The following is a 12,850-nucleotide window of genomic DNA, read 5'->3' on the forward strand; positions in this document are numbered from 1 at the left end:
TCTTTGCCCCAGGTAGCTGCAGTCATGGACTGTGCGGCTGCTCCCGGCGGAGGTTCGAGTCCTACCTCGGGCATGGGTGTGTGTGTTTGTCCTTAGGATAAGTAGTGTGTAAGCTTGGGGACTGATGACCTTAGCAGTTAAGTCCCATAAGATTTCACACACATTTGAACTTTTTTTTGCCCCAGGTAGACAGTGTCCGTGTGCATGTGATTCCCACGTCACATAGACTATGATACTTTCTACTCCAAGATGCCTAGTACTCAGTTGTTCACTCTTGACAGAGAAGAGACATATCAAGTCCTCTCTCTGCTCTCCAACACACAGCAGATACATTGTTGTCCGGCATCTCCTCGACAGCAGAGATACCTAGCCACCATCCCAGATGCTTCTCTATGGTCAACCACGTGTGACCACAGCTTCTTGCTTCTGGGTCAGCACCAGGACCTTTGGACAGTGTTATCATGACACCGGACGATCCCAGCCGCTGTCCCTAATGTTCCTCCAGGTTCAGCTTATACCTGACAGCACTGCAGCAGTTTCCTCCTTTTACGACATCTGAACCTGCATCCACATCTGCCCTCACACATAGTCCTTCCAGCATCTCTTACCAGCACACCTTTGTAGTTGCGCCAATTCCTTCCCACATGGTCCAGTCTTCTAATACCAGCACACATTTTTGGCTTTCTTTTCTGCTGCACTCTCTTTCCTATTTTTCAGCTGCTTCCACAGCCGACTGTGCCGTCTGCGCACGATCATTTTCCTTCCAAAGGGTTCGAGCACCCATCTGTGCCCTCCAGAACCAATACTCTCCAATTTTTAGTGCTTCCACACCCACATTTGCCCTCCCGGAACACTCCTCTTCCATCTGGGCATAAATATTTTACATATCAAATGCTACCTCACCCACCTCTTGCCTCCAAGTATCATTATTTTCCATTTGCCGTGCTTCCAACTCATTTATGCCCTATTTCGCACAACGAGTCGGCATACTCTGGATCAGGTAGTAGAACAGCTGCTGGGGTATAGCCTCCCATTCTTGTATCAGTGCCTGTCGGAGCTCCTGAAGTGTCCTAGGGCTTTGAAGAAGTGCAGCTATACGTCGACCGAGAGCATCCCAGACGTGCTCGATGGGGTTTAGGTCTGTAGAACAGGCAGGCCACTCCATTCGCCTGATATCGTCTATTTCTAGGTACTCCTCCACGATGGCGGACATATTGGCGCAAAATGACGTCCTGATACACCTGACCTGTTACAGTTTCTCTGTCAAAGACATGCAGGTGTGTACGTGCACCAATCATAATCCCACCCCACACCATCAAACCATGACCTCCATACAGGTCTCTTTCAAGGACCTTAAGGGGTTGGTATCTGGTTCCTGGTTCACGCAAGATGAAAACCCTGCGAGAATCACTGTTCAGACTATACCTGGACTCGTCCATGAACATAACCTGGGACCACTGCTCCAATGACCATGGACTGAGTTCTTGATACCAGGCTTTAAGGGCTCTCCTGTGACCAGTGGTCAGTGGAATGCACCTTGCAGGTCTTCGGGCGAATAAGCCATGTATGTTCGGTCGTCTGTAGACTGTGTGTCTGGAGACAACTGTTCCAATGGCTGTGGTTAGATCCCGTGCAACGCTACCTGCAGTACTCCGTGGCTGTCTGCGGGTACTGATGGTGAGATATCGGTCTTCTCGTGGTGTTGTACACTGTGGACGTCCCATACTGTAGCGCCTGGACACGTTTCCTGTCTGCTGGAATCATTGCCATAATCTTGAGATCACACTTTGTGGCACACGGAGGGCCCGTGACCTTCTGTATTTGACCAGTCTCCAGTGGCCCTAGTATTCTACCCCTCATAACGTCATCAATATGTGTTCTTTGAGCCATTTTCAACACACAGTCACCATTACCACGTCTGAAAACGTCTGCACACGTAGTAGCTGCACTGTACTCTGATATGCACCAACACACCTCTGCGTATGTGGACTGCTGCCATCGCCACCGTGCGACGACCGCAGGTCAAATGCACCGCATGGTCATACCCCGAGGTGATTTAAACCCTCAAACAGCCCACCAGAGCGTTGTTTCACCATGTATCAGCATTATTCTTAATTTATGAGCATGAGTGTAGATGCCGTTGCCTACGGCGCTCCGGATCGAATGGACACACAGGGTGCACTAAGTTTCGCTTTATGCATTAGTCTCTTCTAAACTGAAAAGATTAGGTCGAAACTGCTCATCATCTTCTAAGGCGTGCTCTGACCACTGCGAATGAAATGAGAAGCACATGTTTACGAAATATCGCACTTTATATATTCTTCAAAGCCCTTACTCGTGAAGAGAATTGCGTAGAGGGTCGCAGGATAGACATCCGTAACGACAGTATGAGTTTTAAAGAAGCTTTTTCAGTGTGGCCGCCTTAGAGACTTGTATGATAGTATCTATTGCAATAATAGAATTTGAACATAGTGCATCACAATCGGATGAGACAAAGCAATGGTAAAACTGAACCACAGATAAGAACTCTGTACCATAACGACACATGCGATAGCTTCTGCGGTACTTTCCGATATTTATTTTCTTGGTAGAAAGTCGTAGGTTGGGATAGTCGTGAACAGGTTTTAAGAACGCTTGCTTGCTGATCTGTAATATCAGCTAAGAAAGCACCATCCCCATGAGGGTACTTGAGACGAGATGTGTATTCATCAAACAGTTATGAAGTACCGCTCAGCATACAAATTTGTCACCACTAAAGCGTTTCCCAATTCTAGTATAAATGCGACAAAAACATGAAATTGTGGGTTTAAGCGGATAAAATTCCTAAAGGGACTCTCCACACACACATATCAACTACCCTAGAGGAATGGATAAGGATAAACAGCGCGTAACTGATTGTGTATTATTATCCCAGTTATCAAATCAGGTTTAAGATGAAAGAAGTATACAGAAAAGAAAGACAATAATATGCGACGAAACGCATTAAAATCAAATCGAATTAAATAAGAAGTTTGTTACTGGTGACTGCGTTTCGAAGGTTTAAGTATCCGTCATAAGGTGGATTTACACGTGTTAATGTCACATATGCATGTGTCGTGTTACGATTTTGAGGTACCTTGTAGCACTGTCTAGTGGAGAAACATAAACACTATTCCAGAACATGGTTTATGAGTTTTTTTTTTAGTAAAAGCTAAGCGTATATCTAAAGGTCAAAAAAGTAAAATTGAATACCTCCAGTTGTCACTGCTTCCTTTCTCTGTCGTAACACATCAAATGTTAGCTGCCATATTTTGTAAACAGAGATGGTGTCTAGAAGCCACTAGATGCAAAGAACATGTACCAAAAGAGAAACATTATCACCAAATAAAACAAAAATACGGAAAAAATTGAAACTGCCGAGAATTTCACCTGTCAAGAACACAACAGGAATAATAGGCAGTGATTTCTGTATAACGTAACAGCTAAAGGGGACTTACATAAAGCACAATGATTGTTATTGGTAGGTAGAAAATATGCCTTATATATAATATATATTATAAATATTTGCGAGAAAAAACACAGGTGAAAATATACGATAATGGAAGCAAAGTAGTTAGTGGTGGTGCCTCGTAAACGCACATTCCCAAAAAGCCCTATTTCGCAAATTGATGTCGGGGTACATGAGCAGGAAACGGTGGCGTTTTGTTCACATGTGTTTCGGGACGGTTTTCTCAACTTATCACCAATACTGTGGACTTACAGATCTGTGTCGTGTGTGTTCCCTATGTCTCTGTGCTATCAGCGCCATTTTTGTGTCGTGCCACGTTGTGTGGCACCTAATTCTGCAATGATCCTTAATTTATGAGCATGAGTGTAGGTGGATGCCGTGTTCCTCGACTTCCGGAAGTCGATACATGTCAGCACTACCGTATGGTGAACGAAATTCGAGGCTAGTAAGGGGAGTATTGTAAAACAGTCACTGTTTACAAAAATGGCTCTGAGCACTACGGGACTTAACATCTGAGGTCATCAGTCCCCTAGAACTTAGAAATACTTAAATCTAACTAACCTAAGTACACATCACACATCCATGCCAGAGGCAGGATTCGAACCTACGACCGTAGCGGTCGCGCGGTTCCAGACTGTAGCGCCTAGAATCGCTCGGCCACACCAGCCGGCCACTGTTTACAACGTAAAGTAATGGATATCATCGGACCCCCCTTCATGTTATTTGTGAACGATACTTTTGTCCGTAGAAAGACTTCAATACCGGTTCGTAGAAAGGCTTCAGTACCGGAAGACAGTAGCCAAATGCAAAAGTGCTTGTAGAGGATGGTCGATTGGTCTTGGGTCTGTTAGCTAAATAAATGTAACAACTGCAGATAAGGAAGCGAAGAGATCGGATAGAATCTAATTACACTACTGCAGACAAATCAATGGAAACACTAAACACCGTAAAATACAGTAGCTTCCTAAAGTGGAATGACCACATAAAACAAACTGTAGGAAAAGTAGATGCCAGGCTAAGATCTAAAGGAAATATCTAAAGGAAATATAATTCATCCGTGAAACAGGTGATTTCCAAAACAATTGTTCGATCGACTTTTAAGTATTTCTTATCTTTCTGGGTTTCTTATTAGGTTGAATTAACAGAAGAGAGTGAAAACTTTACGAAGTCGCTTAACAGAGTCCAACGGCAGAGGCTACAAAAGAGGCACTTAGCATCTGGCACCGGTTGACTTTCGTAATTTCTGAGAATGTACATTCCAAAAATTATCGGTCAGTATACTACTTTCTCCCACATATTTCTTGTGAAATAAGCACGAGGGGAAGAATCAGAGGAATTAGAACTAATGCAGAAGTTTACCAACAATTAACCTTCCTACACACCATTCGCGAAAGAAACAGAGGATATCAGATAGTGGTAGCCCAATTACTCTGCCACACACCGCAAAATGGCTTGCAGAGTGTAGGTGTAGATGTTTGCTGGGTAGAAATCATATTAATCTGTATCTTGAGAAACTGGACGTGTGTTTTAATAAAAACTATACGATAATGTAAAGATCCTTAGTTCATTATCTGCCCAGTCTACAAATCCCCTACAATATTTCATTATTTTTATTATATTCATCTTTAACAGCAAATGCGAAAATGCTTGAAATCTTGGAATATTTTCAGCTCAATTGAAATAGAAAATACCATTTTTCTCGAGACTAGATGCTGCGTACGAAACATATTTGCTCACCAATCGCATGTCCCATGCTATTTTCCAGCATTCTGATGCAAATTTGTCTGAACGGACGTGTTGCCACGCACATTATTCTTAACTTTGCTTGCGAAGGGTTAGCAGCGAAATTTTTTTGTGAAATACGAGAACAGATGTGGCAGCAAGCAAAATAGTTATGGTAGATATCCACGTTTCCTGCCTATATTGGGTGTGAAACAGAACTCCACCGACAACATTTCGGATGATGTTCAGGTTATTTTCCTAGTGGTTTGGTTTAGTCGATCCGCAGTCTCCGATGGTTCGTTACGCAGTAGTTACGTTTCGTTTGACTTCTTATTCCTTATGTCAGTACTCCATTAAAAGTACCTGCACAACGATTCAGATGTCGACAGTGTGTGCTGTGTGCCTTATTTGCTAACAAACTTGTACCAGTCACTCACAGTGCTTGTTATTGGCAACACTAAAGCCTGCTTTGTCCTCAAGCTGCCATTGAGTACTGCCTTGTGTTTGGTTATCCTGCAATGTTAGTTTTAGGTTAACGGCAGCAGGTAAGTAACTAACGAGGCGTTCACCTACGTGCACCTCGCGTACGGCACGCTATGCTCAGCTGTTTTAACAGCGACGGTGACCGCATAACATTAGTTTTCTATCTGTACATGTGCACCCAGGAATAACCGAATCCTTTCATGTTACCATCCTTTGGTAACTGCGTATTACATGTTTTTCACTCTTATGAAGGTATTTCCACAGAAACAAAGATAATTCTGGTAACAAATTAGAATAAATCGCAATTACATTATCATTCTGCAGCGAACCACACGCGAAAAACGCAGAAAATATACCTGAACAAACTCCGAAATTTTGTCAGTCGGATTCTGGTTCATCCGGTATACAGAGAGTCCCAGGAGAAACGGTCAATATTCAGGGATAGGAACGATTTTCGTTGCATGTGACTTACGTGAAATGTCGGTTTGGAGTGTTTGTTTTCATAACATTCGTCCAACAGATGTGAATACATTCCCACTGCATTCTTATTGTTGCACACGTAAATTTTTCTCACTGTCACTGAGAAGATTTCTACCACGCACCACATGTTTTGATACATACAAAGAGCTTACAAACATATGAGTATCAAAGATGGAACAATCGTATTGTATGAAAGTGAATACGTAGAGAAAACCTTGGAATTTTTTCATAGCAACAATATTTTACATCTAGCAGAAAAAGGAGGCACTATGAATATATTAGAAGAAATAGAAATACACACACACAAAAACAGCACCCCAGACTATATCCTTAATAAACAGAGTTAGCTAACGCCAGATCCTACAATAAAATTCCAAACTAAACTCCGAAAGCTACGAGAAAACTGCAACGTTTTACTGAACAAATACAAATACGTAAACCCTCAGCACCAAAACTACGTGCACAGCCAAAGTTTTATAAAGAAAATTGTCCCATTTGCCCTACTGTTAACTTAAAAAAAAAACAGACCTGCATACCTCATAAGCCCTAAACTAAAAGACCTCATTACCAAATGCGTTTGAAAATAACTACACCATACATAACGCACATGAACACATAAGCGTAACTAAAAATATCCTCATCCCACCAACAGCTAAATTAACATCACTAGACATAGACAACCTATACGTAAACATCCTGGTCAAAGAGACTATTAATATTATAAGAAACAATCTGCTTAAATATAAGAAAATTAGTATCGCAGAGATCTGTAAACTCGTAGAAATATTTTCACTTATTCTAGAGCATAATTACTTTAGCTCCAACAACAAACTGTGCCAACAACATGACGGCAATGGGAAGAAGCTTAGCTGGGATATTGGCTGACATTTACATCAACCATATAGAACAAAAATTCTTCTCAACCAACCAGCATATCTCAAACAACATAATCTACTACAGAAGATATGTTGATGACACAATCTTGCTTTCTGATGGTACAAGCAATGAAATAGATACATTAACAGCAGATCTAAGTAAAATGCACAAAAATATTAAATTCACAGTTGAACATTAAACCAATAAAAGCATTAACTTTCTTGACCTGAAAATTTGCAATAGTAACAGTAAACATCAATTTAGTATTTACAGAAAACCTACCACCACAGATGTCGGTATTGACAACTCATCTTGCCACTCCTGCCAATAAAAAATGGCGTATTTCAGAACGATGCTACACCGAATTAAAAAAGTACCAGCGAGTGACCCAGACCAACAAAATGAAATCAATATAATTAAAACTGTTGCTCATAATAATGGATATAAACGTATGACAATAGAAGAACTCCACAACAAAATGCAGACAAAAACCACTGATCCACTTCACAGCAGTCACTTCAAGCCAAATCATAGTTCCAGAGGTGCCAAACCTAAATATGCTACCCTCCCACACATAGGCCCACTATCATACCCAACAGCAAACTCATTTTTAAAAAAATATCACAGTCAGCTTTTCCACAAATAATAAATTACAACAAAAAGTAATCCATGATGTAAATACCTCCAAGAGTATCTACCGTAAATCCGGAACATACAAACTCAAATGCGATACATGCCCAAAATTCTACATTGGGCAGACAGGCAGAAGTTTTGAAATTAGATAAAAAGAACACACCAATGCTTTAAGACTTGGTGACTTGGACAAATCTGCATTCGCAGCCCATATTGCTGAAGAAAACCATTCTGTGGGAAATATTGACAACAACTCAAAAATTTTACATCTAGCAGAAAAAGGAGGTACTATGAATATATTAGAAGAAATAGAAATACACACACACAAAAACAGCACCCCAGACTATATCCTTAATAAACAGAGTTAGCTAACACCACTTTCCTGAAAAATTTCCTAAAATTAGTTGCCAGCCTCCAAAGCAAATAACATTAGTACCCCTATTTGCACATCAAGTAGCAAATTTATGTGTATATGCTACTGTAATTGTCATGATGCGAAATGTAATTAAATAATGTACTATTTTACCTATACTGTACAAAAAACCAACTTTATAATTAATGTAATAGTATCAACCAAAAAAAATCAATGTCTCTGTACTAGTGTAAAAGGTATTTCAGTTTCGTAGGTGAATATATGATCCTTTCCAAACATAGTACATCTTCAAATGTTGCGATATATCATAGCATCTTTGATACTCATATGTTTGTAAGCTCTTTGTATGTATCAAAACATGTGGTGCGTGGTAGAAATCTTCTCAGTGACAGTGAGAAAAATTTACGTGTTCAACAATAAGAATGCAGTGAGAATGTATTCACATCTGTTGGACGAATGTTATGAAAACAAACACTCCAAACCGACATTTCACCTAAGTCACATGCAACGAAAATCTGTTACGCAATCATCTGTGTGTGGCGTGCTTATACCTATGTATCATTTATATTTTAGAACAATTAATCTCTAAAAAACACATCACATATCATAAGGAAAGCGTGTAAACCGTCTGAAAATGAATCACAACGATTCGATACCGGTAACGGTACCCTTTCAATAAAGGAACTGAAAGTAAATTTGTGGCTGGTTACTGTCCCAACATCAACATTTCTCTTCAAATAACAGCCACGGTCTCCATCATGTCATCATATGACAAAATTGCATAAAATTGAAAAATTCGGTCGTTTTTGAAAAAAGAAAAAGTACACGAGCTGGATTCGAACACGGTACCTCCAGCGCGGTAGCTGTAAAACCTTTACCGCTGCGCTACGCTGACTTTCTCGAAATATATGTAATGTCACGGGTATACAAAGCGCGCAATGAACTTCAAAATCGATTTTCTCAAACACCAAGACCCGTCGCTAAAAAACCGGATGGCCAGGTACTCGGGGTAAGTGCATTTACAACATATTTGAAGCGCATCAAAATCCGTGATTTAGAGTGTGGATGGTCCCCTTGTTAGTAATGCCGTCCGACACACAATTTCAGCTAATATGTAAAACTCAGTGGAGGGTACACTCTACCTACAGTAAAAGAATTCCTTAGTAGCTTACCGAGCGAGGTGGCGCAGTGGTAGCACACTGGACTCGCATTCGGGAGGACGACGGTTCCATTCCGCGTCCGGTCATCCTGATTTAGGTTTTCCCTGATTTCCCTAAATCGCTCTAGGCAAGTGCTGGGATGGTTCCTTTCAAAGGGCAGGGCCGACTTCCTTCCCTAATCCGATGAGACCGATGATCTCGCTGTCTGGTCTCTTCCCCCAAAACAACCCAACCCCAACCCTTAGTAGCTTGCAAGTTCCTGCATGCTTCCTCCGTAAAACTAGGCTCGTAGTTCGCAAAGCGACTGAAAATAATATATTGTCATGCTTCCAGCGTATGTTTCAGAGAACATGCTGAATGCGATTCATAACGAAACGGTTTGCCACATACAAATGACGTAAAACGGAAGTCAATTCAAATTACAAACGGAAACTCTTCACACACCACTTTGTATATAAAGTTTCTGAAACTTAGTGCCCTGTCTCTAATTTACGATATAACCACACACACTGTCAACAGATTCCCGTAAGATCGTGTTCCGCACGGAAAATGGCCTACCGGTCAACAAACAACCACGCCAACGATGCCGTGAGGGCACTTATCAAACGGGTTAGTGTTTGCAGGGTAGTCATACATGCACAATCGCTGTGTACACAGTCACAGACGGTTCAGTGTGGCTCAGAGAAGAAGCCTGCCAGACTGGTGGAAGGCCATAGGAAGAATGGAAGCAGGACGGTCGCAAACTGATGTGACCCGATGGCTTAAAGTGAATCATTCTGTTGTTTCTCGGATATGACGAGAGTTTATAGAGACAGAAACTGTATCCGGAAGATACACGGCCGACCACGCTTGACATCAGAAAGAGAGGACCGTTATTTAGCCGTACGTGTACGACGGTACTGCCTTAGACTTCACGGAAACTGACACCTGACCACGCAGCATCCACTGGACCCATTGCATCGAGGTAAACGGTATAGAGAAAGTTTCAGCAGAGTGGCCTTTAGTGATACGTATTCAAAGAAGGGAACGTCTAGAATGGTGTCGTTAGCTTGCCACACGGACCATCGAATAGTGGGCAAATGTACTTATCATGGATGAGTGCCGATTTGGTCTGGAGAGTGATTCTCGACGGATTTGCGTCTGGAGGGACGGTGTAACACGATTTCAGGACACAAACATTGTGAAAAGAGTCCGCTGTCGTGGAGGATTCGGCAAGGTTTAACTGCTGTAAGGTATTGTACGGAGAGCTTGGGACCTAAAGTGTGATTATTACGAGGTGCTGTGGACCCAGAATTCGTACTGATTGAAGATAATGCTCGTTCTCTCAGAGCACTGGTGGTTGTTGTTTTCTTGAAAACGAAACATATTGCATGCATTGTGTGGCGTCCTCGTTCTCCAGATTTGAATCCCACAGAGCATATTTGGGATGAACTAGCGAGACGGGTTGCGTCTCGTCAGCATTCACAACCACTCTCCAAGACTCGCGAGCAGCTCTTCAGGAGAAATGTACGTTATTTATTTTATTTACACGTTTAGTTCCGTAGGACCAAATTCAGGAGCAAATCTGCATGGTCATGGAACATGCCAGTACATAAAATTACAACATAGAAGTAATAAAAGATAAAATAAAATGTTTATGAACCCAAAAAAAGTCAAGCCATACGTTTAAGTAAACGCAATGAACAATAAGCGTAAGAATGAGCTTAATTTTTCAAGGAACTCCCCAACAGAAGGAGTGACCCATGAGGAAACTATTCAGTTTCAATCTAAAAGCGCGTGGATTACTACAAAGTTTTTTTTTTGAATTCTTGTGGTAGTTTATTGAAAATGGGTGTGGCAGTATACTGCACACCTTTCGGCACAAATGTTAAGGAAGTGTGATCCAAATGCAGATTGGATTTATACCGAGTATTAAATGAGTGAAAGCTGCTTATTGTTGGGAGTAAGACAATATTGTTAACAAGAAATGTCAGTAAGGAATATATATATTGAGAGGCCAATGTCAAAATTCCCAGACTCGTGAACAACAGGTTAATGAACTTACACCACTTATTGCCTGAACTGCCTGTTTCTGAGCCAAAAATATCCTTTTAGAATGGGAAGAGTTACCCCTAAATATAGTACCATACGACATAAGCGAATGAAATAAGGAAAGTAGACTAATTTTGGTGTCGAACGATCACTTACTTTAGATACCGTTCGAACAGTAAAAATGGCAGCATGAAGTCTTTGAACAAGATCCTTAATGTGGAGTTACCATGGCAGTTTACTATCTATCTGAACACCTAGAAATTTGAACTCTTCAACTTCAGTAATTATGTGCCCATTCTGTGACATTAAAATGTCGGTTTTTTAAAATTATGTGTTAGAAACTGTAAAACTGAGTCTTACTGTGATTTAGCGTTAGTTTATTTTCTACAAGCCATGAACCAATGTCATGAACTGCACTGTTAGAAATAGAGCCAATGTTGCACACATCCTTCACTACCAAGCTAGTGTCACCAGGAAACAGAAATAGTTTAGAATTACCCATAATACTAGATGTCATATCACTTATATAAATAAGGAACAAGAATGGCGCCAACACTGATCCCTAGGGCACACCCCCATTTGACTGTATTCAACTCAGACCCCACATCACAGCCATTCGCAACACAGTGAATAACGATCTTTTGCTATTTGTTTTTAAAGTAAGAGGTGAACCAATTGTTAGCTACTGCCTGTATTCCATAATCGTTCAGATTCTGGAACAATGTTTTGTGATCAACACAATCAAACACATTTGTTAAATCAAAAAATATGAATTTTGTTTAATCGATCCATTACCTCACAGAGAAAAGAGAATATAGCATTTTCAGTTGTTAAACGACTTCTAAAGCCGAACTGTACATTTGATAGCAAGTAATGTGATATAAAATGATCATTTATCCTTACACACACACACCCTCTTTAATAACTTGAGCAAATACTGATGGCATAAAAATAGGTCTAAAATTATCGGCTGCATGATCCCTTTCTCCCTTTTTATAAAGTGGCTCTACTACTGAGTACTTTAATCATTCAGGAAACTGACCATTCTTAAAGGAAAAATTGCAAATATGGCTAAGTACAGGACTAACATGTGCGTCACAGTACTTTAATAGTTTGTTAGGTACTCCATCATATACATGAGTCCTTAGTCTTCAGTGGTTTAGTTATTGACTTTATCTCCACCTTATCAGCATCACACAGGAGTATTTCAGACATCAGTCTCAGAAAGGCATTTCCCAAGAGAGTTATATGATTCCCTGTACTAACAAAGTTTTTGTTTAATTCACCAGTAATGCTCAGAAAATGATAGTTAATTACTGTAGATATTTCTGATTCATCAGTAACAGAAATACTTTCACTAAGAACTGTCTATATCTCCGACCTTGTGCTGTTGAACAGACACTTCCTTCACAACAACTATATGGTTTTAATTTCATCCTGTGAATTAGCTATTCTGTTTGCGTACCACATACTCTTTGCCTTCCTAATAACATTTTTAAGCACCGTACAATACTGTTTGTAATGGGCTGCCGTAGGTTGAATATGACTATTTCTAACATTTTGATATAATTCCCGCTTTTTTCTACATGATATTCTTATCGCACT

At 40.7% G+C, this 12,850-nt stretch overlaps 1 protein-coding gene across 1 annotated transcript in view; it reads left to right on the top strand.

Annotated features, from left to right (window-relative positions):
* Window positions 1-12,850, top strand: part of LOC126282305 (odorant receptor Or2-like) — a 211,952-nt gene that overhangs the window by 23,957 nt on the left and 175,145 nt on the right. The gene's annotated exons all lie outside the window — the stretch shown is intronic.

The sequence above is a fragment of the Schistocerca gregaria genome, chromosome 7, assembly GCF_023897955.1.
Source record: "Schistocerca gregaria isolate iqSchGreg1 chromosome 7, iqSchGreg1.2, whole genome shotgun sequence".
NCBI lineage: Eukaryota > Metazoa > Arthropoda > Insecta > Orthoptera > Acrididae > Schistocerca > Schistocerca gregaria.